Source organism: Misgurnus anguillicaudatus, chromosome 3 (assembly GCF_027580225.2).
Source record: "Misgurnus anguillicaudatus chromosome 3, ASM2758022v2, whole genome shotgun sequence".
NCBI lineage: Eukaryota > Metazoa > Chordata > Actinopteri > Cypriniformes > Cobitidae > Misgurnus > Misgurnus anguillicaudatus.
Window position 1 is genome coordinate 24,255,446 of NC_073339.2, and position 17,775 is coordinate 24,273,220.

The 17,775-nt window shown below is 40.1% G+C and overlaps 1 protein-coding gene and 1 long non-coding RNA gene across 3 annotated transcripts in view; one reads left to right on the plus strand and one right to left on the minus strand.

The window, feature by feature from the left end:
* The window catches only part of nsun3 (NOP2/Sun RNA methyltransferase 3), a 347,258-nt gene that overhangs the window by 24,249 nt on the left and 305,234 nt on the right, over positions 1-17,775 (plus strand). The gene's annotated exons all lie outside the window — the stretch shown is intronic.
* LOC141361721 (uncharacterized) lies at positions 2,576-8,489 on the minus strand. Its single transcript, XR_012367887.1, has 2 exons — positions 7,860-8,489; positions 2,576-7,769 (listed from the first exon to the last, which is right to left on the minus strand). It is a non-coding gene; the product is annotated as an uncharacterized lncRNA (long non-coding RNA).

The following is a 17,775-nucleotide window of genomic DNA, read 5'->3' on the forward strand; positions in this document are numbered from 1 at the left end:
TGAAAATTATAATTGCGCAGGGTGGAAACAAGCAAAAGACACTTGCGTCGCGCATTGTAAGAGAGCCCTTAATGTTAAACAATATGAATTAAGCCAATTACTTATTTTGTCCATAGCTGATGACAGCATCATCTGCGTACATGATGATATTTACACCCTTGCACACAGGCGGAAGATCATTAATGTAAAGACTGAACATCAAGGGTCCTAGAATTGATCCTTGCGGGACCCCAGTTGTGGTGGACTTCAGAGAGGACAGTACATTTTTTACCCTCACACATTGCATCCGACTTGAAAGATATGATTGTATCCAATGCAATGTCTCCATGGACAAATTATACTCAGAAAGTTTAGACAAGAGGACGCGGTGCTTTACCGTGTCAAAGGCTTTAATTTTTTTTCAATTCACTTCAATTTTATTTAGATAGCGCTGTTCACAATTTGGTAATTGTATCAAAGCAGCTTTACATAATAGATCCAGTGAAAAGCACAGAAAATCGACAGATAGCACAACATAATAAACGATAGCACAAGCAGTTAAATTTGCTACGGCTATAAATCAACATTATAAACAAACGTATTACTAATGTAACGTATAGAATTTAAGCCCAAAAAGGCTGCCTCCCCGGGTTGAAAAACCCCCTAGGAGAAAAAAACCCCGGAATTTTAGCCGGGGAAGTAAAAAAAGTCATAGGAGGAAAAAACCCTTGGGAGGTATATATATATATATATATATATATATATATATACACATTGAAACGGAAGGAGATTGAGCGGAGATTAAGCAGGTTCTGCCGGTGGTCTTTGGTCAGGCATCAGCTGGACATCACGTTGAAGAACAGCTAGTAGATCAGTTGTGTGCCGACTTTCACATGTACCGGAACTGGATCTGTTTGTCTCGTCCTCGGGATCAAGGACGAGACAGGGAGAGAGACACAAAATCTTATTAGCGTAGGGGCCGTTCACATAGAAAACAAGTGTCACACAGTAATGTGGTTTTAGTCAGCTCGGTTCCGGACAGGCTAACTATTGCTGGTTAAGTGTATTACATATAGTTAATGATTTTAGAAACGGAAACAGAACTCGTTTGACTAAGGCCAGAGGCCCCACTGCCGTCGTTAATGCTAACGTACAGTGGAAAACTGTTCTGTATGACATTCTATTTTAAGGTATTACATATAGTTAATGATTTTAGAAACGGAAACAGAACTCGTTTGACTAAGGCCAGAGGCCCCACTGCCGTCGTTAATGCTAACGTACAGTGGCAAACGGTTCTGTATGACATACTATTTTAAGGTCATGGGAAAAGGCCAAAATTGCAAGCCGGCCATATTTGGCAGTTAAGACTCAGTCGAAAACCAATTCAAAGTTTCAGCATATTACTAAAGAGTATTAATGAGATTTACCATGCTTTGAAGTGTTGACGAAAAAAAAAAAAAAAAAAAAAAAGGTTTTATTTTATTCATTATTTTATTTATTTATTAGGTTGTACAAGCTAGCTATTAGGAGATAAGTACCATTGTTAAAACAACTATTTGAAAGCCTTGTTAAAGAGAAAAGTTTTAAGTCTAGATTTAAAGTTATCTACTGTCTCTGATTTTCGGACGTCGGTTGGTAAATCATTCCATAGCTTAGGGGCTAAGTAGGAAAAGGATCTGCCACCTTTAGACACTTTTGATATTTTAGGGATAATTAAGAGGCCAGAATTTTGTGACCGCAATGCACGTGATGGATTGTATTCTGATAATAATTCTCTAAGATATAAGGGTGCTAGGCCATTTAAGGCTTTGTAGGTGATTAGTAATATTTTAAATTGTATACGATATTTAACTGGTAGCCAGTGTAAAGATGCCAGAATTGGGCTTATGCGGTCATACTTCTTAGTTCGAGTAAGAACTCTTGCAGAAGCGTTTTGAACTAGCTGAAGCTTGTTGACCTGTTTTGCATGGCATCCTCCGAGTAACGAGTTACAATAGTCTATTCTAGAGGTCATAAAAGCGTGGATAAGCTTCTCTGCATCTGATGCAGACAACATATGGCGTATTTTTGAGATATTTCTAAGGTGGAAGAATGCTGTGCGGCAGACATTGGAGATATGGCTGTCGAAGGATAAACTGCTGTCGAACATCACACCTAAATTCTTAACCGTGGAGGTTGGCACCACAGTGCAGCCATTTATGGGCAACTTGTAATCTGTCATATTATATTTGTAGCGATTCGGTTCGATAACAAGTATCTCTGTCTTATTGGAGTTTAGCATAAGAAAATATAACAAAGTGATAGCGATTGGTTAGATACGATCTGAACCAAGCTAGCGCCTGACCACTGATGCCAACATAGTTTCCTAGCCTATTAAGTAAGATTGTGTGATCTATTGTGTCAAAGGCTGCACTAAGGTCTAATAATATAAGGAGTGATATTTCACCACGGTCGGATGTTAGGAGAAGGTCATTTGTAACTCTAAGCAGCGCTGTCTCTGTGCTATGGTGGGGCCTGAATCCTGATTGGAACTTTTCATACGTACTATTATTTGCTAAGAATGTGCGTAGCTGGCTTGCCACTACCTTTTCTAATATTTTGGAAAGAAAAGGGAGATTTGAGATTGGTCTAAAGTTATTTAGATCTCCCTGGTCAAGGTTTGGTTTTTTAATGAGCGGTCTAATAACTGCTAGTTTGAAAGCTGTAGGAACGTAGCCTAATTCTAATGATGAGTTAAAGACATTTAGTACTGGGTTAGACACTATAGGGAATACCTCTTTGAGTAATTTTGTGGGAACAGGGTCCAATATACAGGACGATGATTTGGATGATGCTACTAATTTAGATAGCTCATCTATTGTAGTAGGTTTAAATGACTCAAGATGTTCGTATGGTAGGCAAGCGTTAAATGTATTACTGGGTAGAGTGGTGGCTGCTTGGGTACCTACAATGTTTTCCCTAATTATCATAATTTTCTTAGTAAAGAAGTTCATGAAGTCGTTACTATTGTGTGGGAGTTTATTAGTGGGTTCTGTTTGTTCTTTATTTCTAGTCAGTTTCGCAACTGTGCTAAAGAGGAAGCGAGGGTTATTATGATTTTCTTTAATAAGATTGCTGAGATTAGGGTTGTGCCGATAGACGATATCATCGTCCATCGTGATGGTTGACTGACATCACGATGGAGAGACACCATCGTGATGCCACGCCCCCTCTCCACTCCGCTGCGAGTCGACATACACTTACTCTCTTCTATATAGACTATAGTTAACCTAATATCTTTGCGTGAATTGCTCTATAAATTAAATAGAAAATATAACTAATGCATATATGCTATTTTAAATACTGTAGTCTATGCCTGAGACGTGACGTGTGTTAGTCTGTGAAAATATCCTGTCAGGCATTTGATCTTGACTAGGGATGGGCACGGATATTCGAATGGCAATAATAATTCGAATTTAAAAAATGCTATTCGAATGTTTGTTTGTTTTTAATGTGCCACCAAAGGGTAACAACTTATTTGATGCTTTTTCACTTCATCTATACTGTCTTTTACACACTTAAATGTAAAATATACATGAACATTAATTTGTATGTATTTCTGATTGTTTGGCAATGCAGACGAATTTAAGTTTTTCCTTTTATCTCCGGGTTTGTCCGCGCCGCGCCGTATTTGGCCACTGGCTCAGTGAGGGCTCACGTGTTATTAAATGTGCTTCTCCGCCGCCCGAATCAACACATCATGAGAGATTTGTAAGCTTTCTGTTATAAAGTCTACTTTATTTTGTTAATAAGGAGACAGACACGGAGAACGAAATGAAACGGAGAACATTTATTATATGCGGTGCTCTTTTGAAAATGAACCGGATAACTGCACATGGCAGTTTAAAGCAAAGCATTATTGTATCTAGTCAGAAGAACGGGCTTTCACCGAAGCAGGTAGGATAAATACGGTTTTCTTTATTCACAAATACATGTCAAACTAAACTGAGAAGATATTTAAATGGCGACTGAGCAGTCGGTTATGTAGATGTGTTTTTTCATTTGCTCCGGGCTCTTGGTGTTTTGAGTCTGTTTAAATGATGATAGCCTACTTTGTCAAGTCCTCAAACTTTAAACTTCGCAAGTCCTCAAACTTCGCTTAGATTTGGGGTTAGTGTATAATATTTGGTATAATATAATGTATGTAAGATCAAACAGTAATCAATTAATACTAACGACCGACTTGAAACTAAGGATTTGACTAGACTTCGCTCCGCATTAAGTTTTAACGCATTTTTTTCTGTAGGATATTTTTTAAGAAGAATTTAAAATATATATAAATAAAATATATTTTTTTACAATGTTTTCAACTTAAAAATACATACATATATATATATACATACAGAATATAAGTTTAGCTTGTTGTGGATATTTCCTAATTAAGCCTTCTGTGAAATTATGACAAAATGAAAAATACAAAACACGCATGTCTTAATTAACATAATTTAAATAAACGAATATTCGTTCTTTAAGAGCTTAAATATTCGAAAAATTTAATATTAAAAGTAATAGTAAATTACTGGTAATAGTAAGTTACTGGAAAATGCCCATCCCTAATCTTGACATTGCTAGAATCTTGTCTTTTTACATGTTGTACATTTATCTTAAAATAATTAATTTTGTACAAGAAAACAGCCCATATTAATCATTTATTAGTAGCCTATTGTAGTGTCTCGGGAGATCGTGCTCATTGTTACATTGAGGCTATACTGCACTGAAGCGGCAGATTAAACCCAGAATTCAGCGAACGTCAAGAACAAGAAAACGGGAACAACACTCCGACCGAAACGCGGGATTTACATACACAGACCATGTTTAAATTTCGATGTGTCTGGCCCTGTTCACTTTGTCTAGTTTTAATAAGCTGCGGATTGAAGTGCTGGCTGCTCCCCGTGGTGCTGAAGACCCGCTCTCTGACGGAGTACTGGTGGCACATATGCACAGATATTTACGTGCAAAATTTGGAAAGCGCGGAGGAGTCGTTGGGTTAGTAAAATAATGAAATTATAGCTTTTAAATAGAAAAAAATATTTATGTAAAGAGATTAAAAAGTGCTTAAAAGTGCACAACTCTTCTTCAGTGGATTAAAGCTACTTTTTCCCCTTATGTGCAACCTATAGTAGTTGGGATAGTAAAATAACAAAATTATAGATTTTAAGTACAGAATAGTATTTATGTAAAATATATATTAAAATAAAAAGTGCACAACTTTTCTTAAGTGGAAGTAATAAAGTAAAATAACGAATAATAATTATATAATAACGAATAATAACGAAAAATTAAAATTACCCCCCCCCCACCTAACGATATCATCGTCCATCGCGATGGTTTACGTAACCATCGTCAACTGCCAATTTATGGGGACATCGCCCAACCCTAGCTGAGATACGTAGATCTGGCGATTTTTATAGCCTGTCTGTATTGTTTAACACTCTCTTTCCATGCTGCACGCCATACCTCTAACTTTGTGCTTCTATAATTTCTTTCCATTTTCCTAGTTGCCTTTTTGAGTGCTGCTGTGTGATGATCATACCATGGAGCTGGCGTGTTTTCGTTGTTTCTCTTGTTTCGAATTGGAGCTACGGCATCCAATGTGTTAGAACAAATACTGTTCAGGTTTTCTATTACAATATCTAGATCGTCAGAGTTATCTGCTACATGTTTCATTTGGGACAGGTCTGGAAGAGTGCTAATAAAGTTATCTTTAGTGGTGGAAATTATTGTTCTGGCTAGTCGGTAGCGTATTGTGGATCGAGTGATCATATCTAGAAGTACCGTGTATGAGACAAGGCAATGGTCTGAAACTGCATCGCTCTGAGGTGATATCTCGATTTCATTAATATTGAGCCCGAGTGACAGAATTAAGTCTAATGTGTGCTTATGAGTATGCGTGGGCCCTGTCACGTTTTGTCTAATATTGAGAGAATTTAGAATATCCATAAATGCTAATCCTAATGTATCTGTTGGGTTATCAACATGTATATTAAAGTCACCAACGATAAGAGCTTTATCTACAGTGACTACGAGGTCAGACAGGAAATTTGATATTTCTTTAAGAAAATCTACATGGTGGCCCGGAGGTCTATAGATTGTAGCAAGGACAAAAGAGAGCTGTTTATGGTTACGATCAGTTATTTCCATATTTAATAGCATTATTTCAAATGAATTAAATTTTAGTTTGGATTTATGGTTTACTTTAAAAAAATTTTTGTATATTGTAGCTACACCACCCCCTCTCCCCTTTAAACGCGGTTCATGTTTATAATAGTAGTCTTGTGGGGTGGATTCGTTTAAACTAATGTAATCGTCTGCTTTAAGCCAGGTTTCTGTTAAAGAGAGTGCATCTAAGTTTTGGTCAGTAATTATTTCATTGACAATAGGTTCTTTATTGGTAAGCGATCTAATGTTAAGAAGGCCGAATTTTAACCTTCGAGGTTCATCTGTAAACGTATTGTTTTCTAATTTTATGTTTGTAAGATTTGTACGAGACGAGGTAAACGGTGCTCTGTATTCGTTTGTTCGAGGAACACACACAGTTGAAATGTGTTGATACTCTGGTAAGATAGATTCTAAGTTCTGGGATATATGTGATCTTGACATGTCAGAGCTACTAACAGATGGACGGGTAGGCCGATCTATCTGTTTCCTGACCTGGGCCCTGGGTAGTCAAACTGTATTAGAATTTAGAGTATTGGTCAGATTTCTAGAGAGTATAGCATTTCCTTCCGATGACGGATGAAGGCCATCTCTCTTTAGCAGGTCAGGTCTCCCCCTGAATTGTTTCCAATTATCTATAAACCCTACGTTATGCTGAGGGCACCATTTTGACATCCAGTGGTGAAGAGACACTAATCTGCTATAAGTTTCATCACCCCGGTAGGCGGGGAGGGGACCAGAGCAAATTACATTATCTGACATTGTTTTTGCAATTTCACACACCTCTTTAATAGTATCTTTGGTGATCTCTGACTGGCGGAGTCTGGTGTCATTTGCGCCGGCATGAATAACGATTTTAGAAAACTTACGCTTAGCATTAGCCAGTACTTTAAGTTTGGATCTAATGTCAGACGATCTGGCTCCCGGTATACAGTCAACTATGGTGGCTGGTGCCTCAATGTTCACGTTCTTAAGTATCGAGTCTCCAATAACAAGGGCACCTTTAACAGATGTCTCAGCCGGTGTATTGTTTAGAATCTCGAATCTGTTAGAAATTACTAAGGGGGACTTCAATGGGCATCGAATATGACTACGCCGCCTGACAGTCACCCAGTTAGTCGGCCGTGTTAACTCAGTTGCCGGAACCGAGCTATGTGTACTACGCGTTACCGTAGGCGCACCCGAAACAGTGTTTGAAACATTAACATTAGCATTAGCGGTCTTACTGTCCTCAACGAGCGTTCGGATGTGCGCTTCAAGTTCTGCAACCTTCTCCGTCAGCCTTACTACTTCAATACACTTAACACATGTAAACCCCTCTGTGCTGACGGAAGAAGCTAAACTGTACATGTGGCAAGCAGTGCAGGTTACAATGACAAGCGGAGTCGGAGTCTTACCGTTTTCATTTTGGGCGATGGCGTCTCTGCTCGCCTGAACGCGGTCCGTGAAGCTGCATCGAGACCGGTGCTCGCTCGCTGGCTGCCTCGTACGTCTCCGGGTGCCTGGAGCCAGGGTGATGTGAGGCACGCTGTACCGCCTGGTGCTAATGCCGGGACACAACTCCTCCACAGCTTCCCGCTCTGGTGAGGAAAGGTCTGAAAAACATACATCGGATGAGTCCGCCATTGGATCGAAAAGGAAGGCAGATTTACAGTAAGCAAACAGTGAGGAAATGGTAAACAAACTTCAGCCGGCACGTTTGTTGAAGCTAGCGGGCTATATGCTAACACTAAGTGTTTACCAGTGATAAATCGATTTAGTTATAAATACTGTTGAATAATCGTCACGCTAAAGTATTCCTAAGATGAACTAGTAAGTTATATTATATAGATAGTAACAAGATAGTAAGAAAATAGGATTTGGATGATGAACTCGACGGAGCTCCGATAACAGTGTTGCCACTCCACTCTCTCTTGCGTCTCTCTCTTGCGTCTCTCTCTTGCGTCTCTCTCTTGCGTCTCTCTCTTGCGTCTCTCTCTTGCGTCTCTCTCTTGCGTCTCTCTCTTGCGTCTCTCTCTTGCGTCTCTCTCTTGCCATGCTTTACGCAGATCCAGAAACACGGCACCCACCGTGCCCCCCTGTCTAAACTGACCTTTATGTTTTCTATAAAATAGCAGCAAGCTGGATCAGTGGAATGGTTGCGTCTAAAACCGAACTGCATACTGTAGAATGCAACAAATGATTACAATCTAGGTAATCTGTTAGCTGCTCTGTGATAGCTTTCTCAAGGATTTTAGATGCTACAGGCAATATACCAATAGGCCTGCAGTTGCTTATTTCATTTTTGCTTCCAGATTTATGAATTTGAGTTATTACTGCTGTTTTAAAGACACTGGGGAAGAAACATTCATCAATAGATTTGTTCACAATATATGTAATAGCTGGTGTTAAAATCTCCCTGTGTTTCTTAAATTCAATTCAATTCAATTTTATTTATATAGCGCTTTTCACAAGTGTTAATTGTTGCAAAGCAGCTTTACATGAGAAGATGTAGAGGAGAACACAGAAAATCAATGGATAATATAAGAAGTAGAGAAAGCGGTTAAACCGTACAAGCGAGCATATTAATAATGTAACGTATACAGTAAAGTGCTAAGTTAAGCCAAAGTTGGCTGACTCTCCCTGGGACTAAAAACCCTCTAGGAAAAAAAACCCAATGGGAAAAAGTCAGAGAAGGACAAAAACCCTTGGGAGGAATTAATATATATTTATATATATATAGAAACGGTAGGGATAGGAGGCGGGTAAGCGAATTAAACTGGTTTAGCCGGTGGTCGTTGGCCGGGCATCGGCTGGTCATCACGTTGAAGGACAGCCAGTGGATCAGTGATGCAATGATCTTCACAGCAACCGGAACTGGGTCTGTTTGTCTCATGGTCCTCGTGGTCGAGGACGAGACAGGGAGAAAAACAGAATTCTATTAGCGTAGGGGCCGTTCACATGCAATGCAAGTGTCAAACATTATAGTGGTTCAAGTCAGCTCGGTTCCAGACAGGCTAACTATTGCGGCAATAGTATATTACCCATATGAGGTATGTGAGTGCTTTGTTCTAGACAAACTAACTACTGCGGGAAATGTACATTTACTGGACATTTTATGTGAATGCTTTGTTAAAGAAGAATGCCTTAAGTTCAGATTTAAATTGATCGACTGTGTCTGATACTCGAACATTATTTGGTAAATCATTCCAGAGCTTAGGGGCTAAGTAGGAAAAGGATCTACCACCTTTAGACACTTTTGATATTCTAGGGATAATTAAGTGACCAGAATTTTGTGAGCGCAGTTTACGTGATGGATTGTATTCTGATAGTAGTTCTTTAATATACGAGGGCGCTAGGCCATTTAAGGCTTTGTAAGTGATTAGTAATATTTTAAATTGTATGCGATATTTAACTGGTAGCCAGTGTAAAGATGCCAGAATTGGACTGATGTGGTCATACTTTTTAGATCGAGTAACCACTCTTGCGGCGGCGTTTTGAACCAGCTGTAGCTTGTTTACCTGATTTGCATGGCATCCCCCGAGTAACGAGTTACAATAGTCTATTCTAGAGGTCATAAAAGCATGTATAAGCTTTTCTGCGTCTGATGCAGACAGCATATGGCGTATTTTTGAGATATTTCTAAGATGGAAGAATGCTGTGCGGCAGATGTTGGCGATATGACTATCAAAAGATAGATTGCTGTCGAACATTACGCCTAAATTCTTAACCGTGGAAGATGGCACCACCGTGCAGCCATCTATGGACAACTTGTAATCTGACATATTATGTTTGTAGTATCTCTGTCTTATTGGAGTTTAGCATAAGAAAGTTTTGTGCCATCCAGTCCCTAATATCACTAATGCAGTCTGTTAGCTTAGAAAAATGGTGGGTTTCGCTAGGATGCGACGAGATGAAAAGCTGGGTATCATCCGCATAGCAGTGAAAACTTATGTTATGTTTCCTGATAATGTCTCCTAGAGGTAACATATATAACGAGAATAAGATAGGGCCTAGAACTGATCCCTGAGGTATGCCGTATTTAACGGGGGAGTGATATGACTCTTCCTCATTTACATAAACAAAGTGATATCGATTGGTTAGATACGATCTGAACCAGGCTAACGCCTGACCACTGATGCCAACATAGTTTTCTAGTCTATTGAGTAAGATTGTGTGATCTATTGTGTCAAAGGCTGCACTAAGGTCTAGTAATATAAGGATTGAGATTTCACCACGATCGGATGTTAATAGGAGGCCATTTGTAACTCTAAGCAGCGCTGTCTCTGTGCTATGGTGGGGCCTGAATCCTGATTGGAACTTTTCATATGTATTATTATTTTCTACGAATGTGCGTAGCTGGCTTGCCACTACTTTTTCTAATATTTTAGAAAGAAAAGGTAGATTTGAGATTGGTCTAAAGTTATTAAGATCTCCCTGGTCAAGGTTTTGCTTTTTAATGAGCGGTCTAATAACTGCTAGTTTGAAAGCTGTTGGAACGTATCCTAATTCTAGAGATGAGTTAAAGATATTATGTACCGTGTCTGACACGACATGAAATACCTCTTTTAGTAATTTTGTGGGAACGGGGTCTAGTATACAGGACGATGATTTGGATGACGTTACTAGTTTAGAGAGCTCTTCTATTGTAGTAGGATTAAATGACTCAAGATGTTCGTTTGGTAATCTAGTGGAAAATGTACTATTGGGTAGAGTGGTGGCTGCTTGCGTAGTTTCTATGTTTTCCCTAATAAACATAATTTTGTTAGTAAAGAAGTTCATAAAGTCATCACTATTGTGTTGGAGTTTACTATTGGTTTCTGTTTGTTCTTTGTTTCTAGTCGGTTTCGCAACTGTGCTAAATAGAAAACGAGGGTTGTTATGATTTTCTTTAATAAGCGTACTGAGATAGGTAGATCTGGCAATTTTAATAGCCTGTCTGTAGTGTTGAACACTCTCTTTCCATGCTGAACGCCATACCTCTAACTTTGTGCTTCGGTAGTTTCTTTCCATTTTTCTAGCTACTTTTTTAAGGGCTGCAGTATGATGGTCATACCATGGAGATGGCGGTTTTTCTTTGATTCTCTTTTTTCGAATGGGAGCAACGGCTTCCAACGTGCTAGAGCAGACGTTGTTCAGGTTTTCTATTATAATATCTAGATCTTCACGATTATCTGCTACATGTTTCATTCGAGACAGGTCTGGAAGTGTGCTAATAAAGCTATCTTTAGTGGTGGAAATTATTGTTCTGGCTAATCTGTAGCATGTTGTAGCCTGAGCGGTCCTATCTAGAAGTATTGTGTATGACAGAAGGCAATGGTTTGAAACGGCATCGCTCTGGGGTGAAATTTCGATGTCATTAATATTGAGTCCGAGTGACAGAATTAAGTCTAGTGTGTGATTACGAGTATGCGTGGGTCCTGACACGTTTTGTTTAATGCAGAGAGAATTTAGAACATCCATAAACGCACGTCCTAATGCATCTTTTGGATTATCGACATGGATATTAAAATCACCAACGATAAGAGCTTTATCTACAGTGACTGTAAGCTCAGATAGGAAGTCTGCTATTTCTTTAAGAAAATCTGTGTGGTGGCCTGGAGGCCTATATATGGTAGCTAAAATGAACGAAAGCTGTTTGTTGTTGCGATCAGTTATTTCCATATTTAACAGTATTATTTCAAACAAATTAAATTTTAGGTTGGATTTATGGTTTACTTTGAATATTTTATTGTATATTGTAGCTACACCACCCCCTCTCCCTTTTAGACGAGGAACATGTTTATAATAATAGTCTTGTGGGGTGGATTCATTTAAACTGGTGTAATCGTCTGCTTTAAGCCAGGTTTCTGTTAAACAGAGTGCATCTAAGTTTTGGTCAGTAATTATTTCATTGATAATTGGTTCTTTGTTGGTAAGTGATCTAATGTTAAGAAGGCCGAATTTTAACATTTGAGTTTCATCTGTTAATGTATTATGTTCTAGTTTTATGTTAATAAGATTTGTACGAGACGAGGTAAACGGTGCTCTGTATTTATTTGTTGGAGGAACAGACACAGTTGAGATGTGTTGGTACTCTGTTAAAAAAGGCTCTATGTGCTGGGATATATGTGATCTTGACATGTCAAGGCAGCTAACAGACTGATGGGTAAGCTAATATGTCTGTTTCCTGATCTGGGCCCTGGATAGTCAGACGATATCAAAAGTAAGACTATTGGTCAGATTTCTAGAGAGTATAGCACTTCCTTCCGGAGACGGATGGAGGCCATCTCTCTTTAGCAGGTCAGGTCTTCCCCGGAAATGCTTCCAATTGTCTATAAACCCTACGTTATGCTGAGGGCACCACTTTGACATCCAGCCATGAAGAGACACTAATCTACTGTAAGTTTCATCCCCCCGGTAGGCAGGAAAGGGACCAGAGCAGATTACATTGTCTGACATTGTTTTTGCAATTTCACACACCTCTTTAATAGTATCTCTGGTGATCTCCGACTGGCGGAGTCTGGTGTCATTCATGCCGGCGTGAATAACAATCTTAGAAAACTTACGGTTAGCATTAGCCAGCACTTTAAGTTTGGATCTAATGTCAGACGCTCTGGCTCCCGGTATACAATCGACTATGGTGGCTGGTGCCTCAATGCCAACGTTCCTGAGTATAGAATCTCCAATAACCAGGACACCTTTAACAGATGTCTCAGCCGGTGTATTGCTGAGTGGAGAAAATCTGTTTGATATTAAAACAGGAACGTGATTTGGATGCCGAATGCGACTAGGCCGCCTGACAGTCACCCAGTTAGTCAGCCGCCTTGACTCTGAAGTCGGAACCGAGCCAAGTGTATTACGCTTAACACTAGGCGCACCCGAAACAGTGTTTGTAACATTAACATTAGCGGTCTTACTGTCCTCAACTAGCGTTCGAATGCGCGCTTCTAGTTCTGCAACCTTCTCCGTCAGCCTTACTACTTCAATACACTTAGCACATGTAAACCCCTCTATGCTGACGGAAGAAGCTAAACTGTACATGTGGCAAGTAGTGCAGGTTGCAATGACAAGCGGAGTCTTACCGTTTTCATGCTGGGCGATGGCATCTCCGTTCGCCAGACCGCGGTCCGTGAAGCTGCATCGAGATGGGTGCTCGCTCGTTGCGTGCCTCGGTCGTCTGTACCGCCTGGTGCTAATGCCGGGACACAACTCCTCCACAGCTTCCCGCTCTGGTGAGGAAAGGTCTGAAAAACATACATCGGATGAGTCCGCCATTAGATCAAAAAAGAAGGCAGATTTACAGTAAACAGACAGTGAGCAAGTGCTAACTTCAACCGGCACGTTTGTTTATGCTAGTGGGCTATATGCTAGCACTAGGTGTTTACTAGTGATAGATCGTTTTACTTATTAATACTGTTGAATAATCGTCACGGTAAGGTATTCCAATGCACGGAGCAGCGTTTCCTCGTTTGCTGATGCTACCGGGCTATATGCTAATACTGGGTGTTTACCAGTGATAAATCGTTTCACTTATTGAAACTGTTGAATAATCGTCACGGTAAGGTATTCCTAAGATGAACTAGTAAGTTATATTATATAGATGGGAACAAGATAGTAAGAAAGTAAGATTTAGATGATGAACTCGGCGGAGCTCCGATAACAGTGTTGCCACTCTCTTGCGTCTCTCTCTTGCATCCTAGCTCTCAAGGATTTCTTGAGAGCTATCAAGCCCCCAGAAATCCTTAGCTTTAGAATTAGATAAAGATTGTATTATTTTATCAGTTTTGGAATAATCAATTTGTTTAAAACACAGAACATCATGATCATAAACAGAGGGCTGAAATGATTGGCAAGGATAAGGTAATCCAGAGCGGTGTTGGATAATTTCATCAACTGAATCAATAAAATAAATATAGCTGCAAGCAGCAATGGCGGGCCCTTGCACGTTTTTTTACCGCTACACGGTGCCTCAGAGAAAACGATGCACGGTTTGCAAATGCATCAAGTGGGTAAATATCAGTGGACTATTTTATGTTGTTACTGACCCATTTGGGGACTGTAGGTAAAAGAAACCCCACATTTTAGACAAACGGGGCCGCTAGTGAGCCGCTTAAAAGACACGCCTTTATCTGAGCTTTTTGTGCACACTTAACAGCCGACAAATCTGATGTATGTGCTAACTTTTAGGTTAATCTAAGCACGCCAAGAGCCCTAAATATGCCTGAAATAAAAGTAAAGTTTGGGGCGTTGCCATGGGAACAGCGTTTGAGATATCAAAAATCCCTTCGCAATTTATCATCTACAATGTCTCAGCATCATGTTGACCACTTTTGGTGTCAACTACATGATTATTCTAGAAGGAGTATTTAAAAGTTCACTGCATGCAACTGTAAGGCTTAAATATGCCTTTAAAATGAAAGTAAAGTTTGACGCGATGCCATGGGAACAGCATTCAAGATATATAAAATCCCTTCGCAATTTATCATCTACTATGTCTCGGCATCATGTTGACCACTTTTGGTGTCAACTACATGATTATTCTAGAAGGATTATTTAAAAGAACATCGCATGCAACTGTAAGGTTTAAATATGCCTTTAAAATGAAAGTAAAGTTTGACACGTTGCCATGGGAACAACGTTCGAGATATCAAAAATCCCTCCGCAATTTATCATCTACAATGTCTCAGCATCATGTTGACCACTTTTGGTGTCACTTGCATGAATATTCTAGAAGGAGTATTTAAAAGAACATCGCATGCAACTGTCAAAAAAATCCACCTTTGTGACTGTCACACTTCCTGGCGCCTGGTGGTGGCGCTATACCCGGGAGTCACAATAGGCACATCAATGCGATCGGAATCTTCAGACAAACAAACACCCCGCGTGTCATTACAATAAGACATTTTTTGCCTTAGATATTAGACACTTCTTGTTTCTCTGATTTCGCCATAAATTTGTCGGCTCGCCATGGCAGAACCGTTCGAGATATCAAAAATCCCTTCGCAATTTAGCAAGCCCAATGTCTCGACATCATGTTCACCACTTTTGGTGTCAATCGCATGCATCCTCTAGGAGGAGTATTTAAAAGTTCAACGCATGCATTTTTTAAACAATCCAAAATAGCTGACTTCCTGTTGGGCGGAGCTTAAATGTTAGAGGGCGAAAGTTGTTCTGGTCGATGAGATCTATATGCGTACCAACTCTCATACATGTGCGTACATTTTTGCCCGATCTGTGCCCCAATGTTTGTTTTTGCATTACAGGGGGCGCTACAGAGCTCCCTTGCCACGCCCGTGGTCCAGCCTTTGCCCGGACCTGATGGCCGACGACTCTGACGTCTGTGCCAAATTTCAAGACTTTTCGAGTATGTTTAGGCACCCAAAGTGCCCAAAAGTGTTAAAAAATAATAATAATAATAAAAAATATAGCTGCAAGCAGCAATGGCGGGCCCTCGCACGTTTTTTTACCGCTACACGGTGCGTCCGAGAAAACGATGCACGGTGGGCAAGGGCATCAAGTGGATAAAATATCAGTGGGCTATTTAATGTTGTTTCTGAGCCATTTGGGGACTGTAGGTAAAAGAAACCCCACATTTTAGACAAACAGGGGCACTAGTGAGCCACTTAAGAGACACGCCTATGTCTGACCTTTTTGTCACCACTTAACAGCCGAAAACTCTGATGTGGGTGCCAAATTTAAAGTTCAACTAAGCACGCCAAGAGCCTTAAACATGCCTGAAATTAAAGTAAAGTTTGACACGTTGCCATGGGAACAGCGTTCGAGATGTCAAAAATTCCTTCGCAATTTATCATCTACAATGTCTCGGCATCATGTTGACCACTTCTCGTGTCAATCGCATGAAAATCCTAGAAGGAGTATTTAAAAGTTATCTGTATGCAACTGAAAGGCTTAAATATGCCTTTAAAATGAAAGTAAAGTTTGACAGGTTGCCATGGAAACAGCGTTTGAGATATCAAAAATCCCTTCGCAATTTATCATCTACAATGTCTCGGCATCATGGTGACCACTTTTGGTGTCAATCGCATGAAAATCCTAGAAGGAGTATTCAAAAGAACATTGCATGGAACTTTAAAAAAAATCCAGCTTTGTGACTGACACACTTCCTGGCGCCTGGTGGTGGCGCTATACCCGGGAGTCACAATAGGCACATCGATGCGATCGGAATCTTCAGATGAACAAACACCCCGCGTGTCATTACAATAAGACATTTTTTGCCTTAGATATTAGACACTTCCTGTTTCTCTGATTTCGCCACGACTTTGTCGGCTCGCCATGGCAGAACCGTTCGAGATATCAAAAATCCCTTCGCAATTTAGCAAGTCCAATGTCTCTACATCATGTTCACCACTTTTGGTGTCAATCGCATGCATCCTCTAGGAGGAGTATTCAAAACTTCAACGCATGCATTTTTTAAACAATCCAAAATAGCTGACTTCCTGTTGGGCGGAGCTTAAATATTAGAGGGCGAAAGTTGTTCGGGTCAATGAGATCTATATGCGTACCCACTCTCGTACATGTGCGTACATGTTTGCACGATCTGTGCCCCAATGTTTGTTTTTGAATTACAGGGGGCGCTACAGAGCCCCCGTGCCACGCCCGTGTTTCAGCCTTTGGCTTTCGGCGATCACGGACGACTCTGATGTCTGTGCCAAATTTCAAGAGTTTTCGAGTATGTTAAGGCCCCCAAAATGCCCAAAAGTGTTGAAAAAAAAAAAAAAATAATAATAATAATAAAAAATATAGCTGCAAGCAGCGATGGCGGGCCCTCGCACGTTATTTTTCCGCTACATGGTGCGTCCGAGAAAACGATGCACGGTGGGCAAGGGCCTCAAGTGTGTAAATATCAGTGGGCTATTTAATGTTGTTACTGACCCATTTGGGGACTGTAGGTAAAAGAAACCCCACATTTTAGACAAACGGGGGGGGGGGGGGGGGGGGCTAGTCAGCCACTAAATAGACACGCCTTTCTCTGACCTTTTTGTCAACACTTAACTGCCAACAACTCTGATGTGTGTGCCAAATTTAAAGTTAATCCAAACACGCCAAGAGCCTTAAAAAAGCCTTAAATAAAAGTAAAGTTTGACGCGTTGCCATGGGAACAGCGTTCGAGATGTCAAAAATTCCTTCGCAATTTAGCATCTCCAATGTCTCAGCATCATGTTGACCACTTCTGGTGTCAATCGAATGAATATTCTAGAAGGAGTATTTAAAAGTTCACTGCATGGAACTGAATGGCTTCAATATGCCTTTAAAATGAAAGTAAAGTTTGACACGTTGCCATGGGAACAGCATTCGAGATATCAAAAATCCCTTCGCAATTTATCATCTACAATGTCTCAGCATCATGTTGACCACTTTTGGTGTCAATCGAATGAATATCCTAGAAGGAGTATTTAAAAGAACATCGGATGGAACTGTCAAAAAAATCCACCTTTGTGACTGACACACTTCCTGGCGCCTGGTGGTGGCGCTATACCCGGGAGTCACAATAGGCACATCGATGCGATCGGAATCTTCAGACGAACAAACACCCCGCGTGTCATCACAATAAGACATTTTTTGCCTTAGATATTAGACACTTCCTGTTTCTCTGATTTCGCCATGACTTTGTCGCTTCGC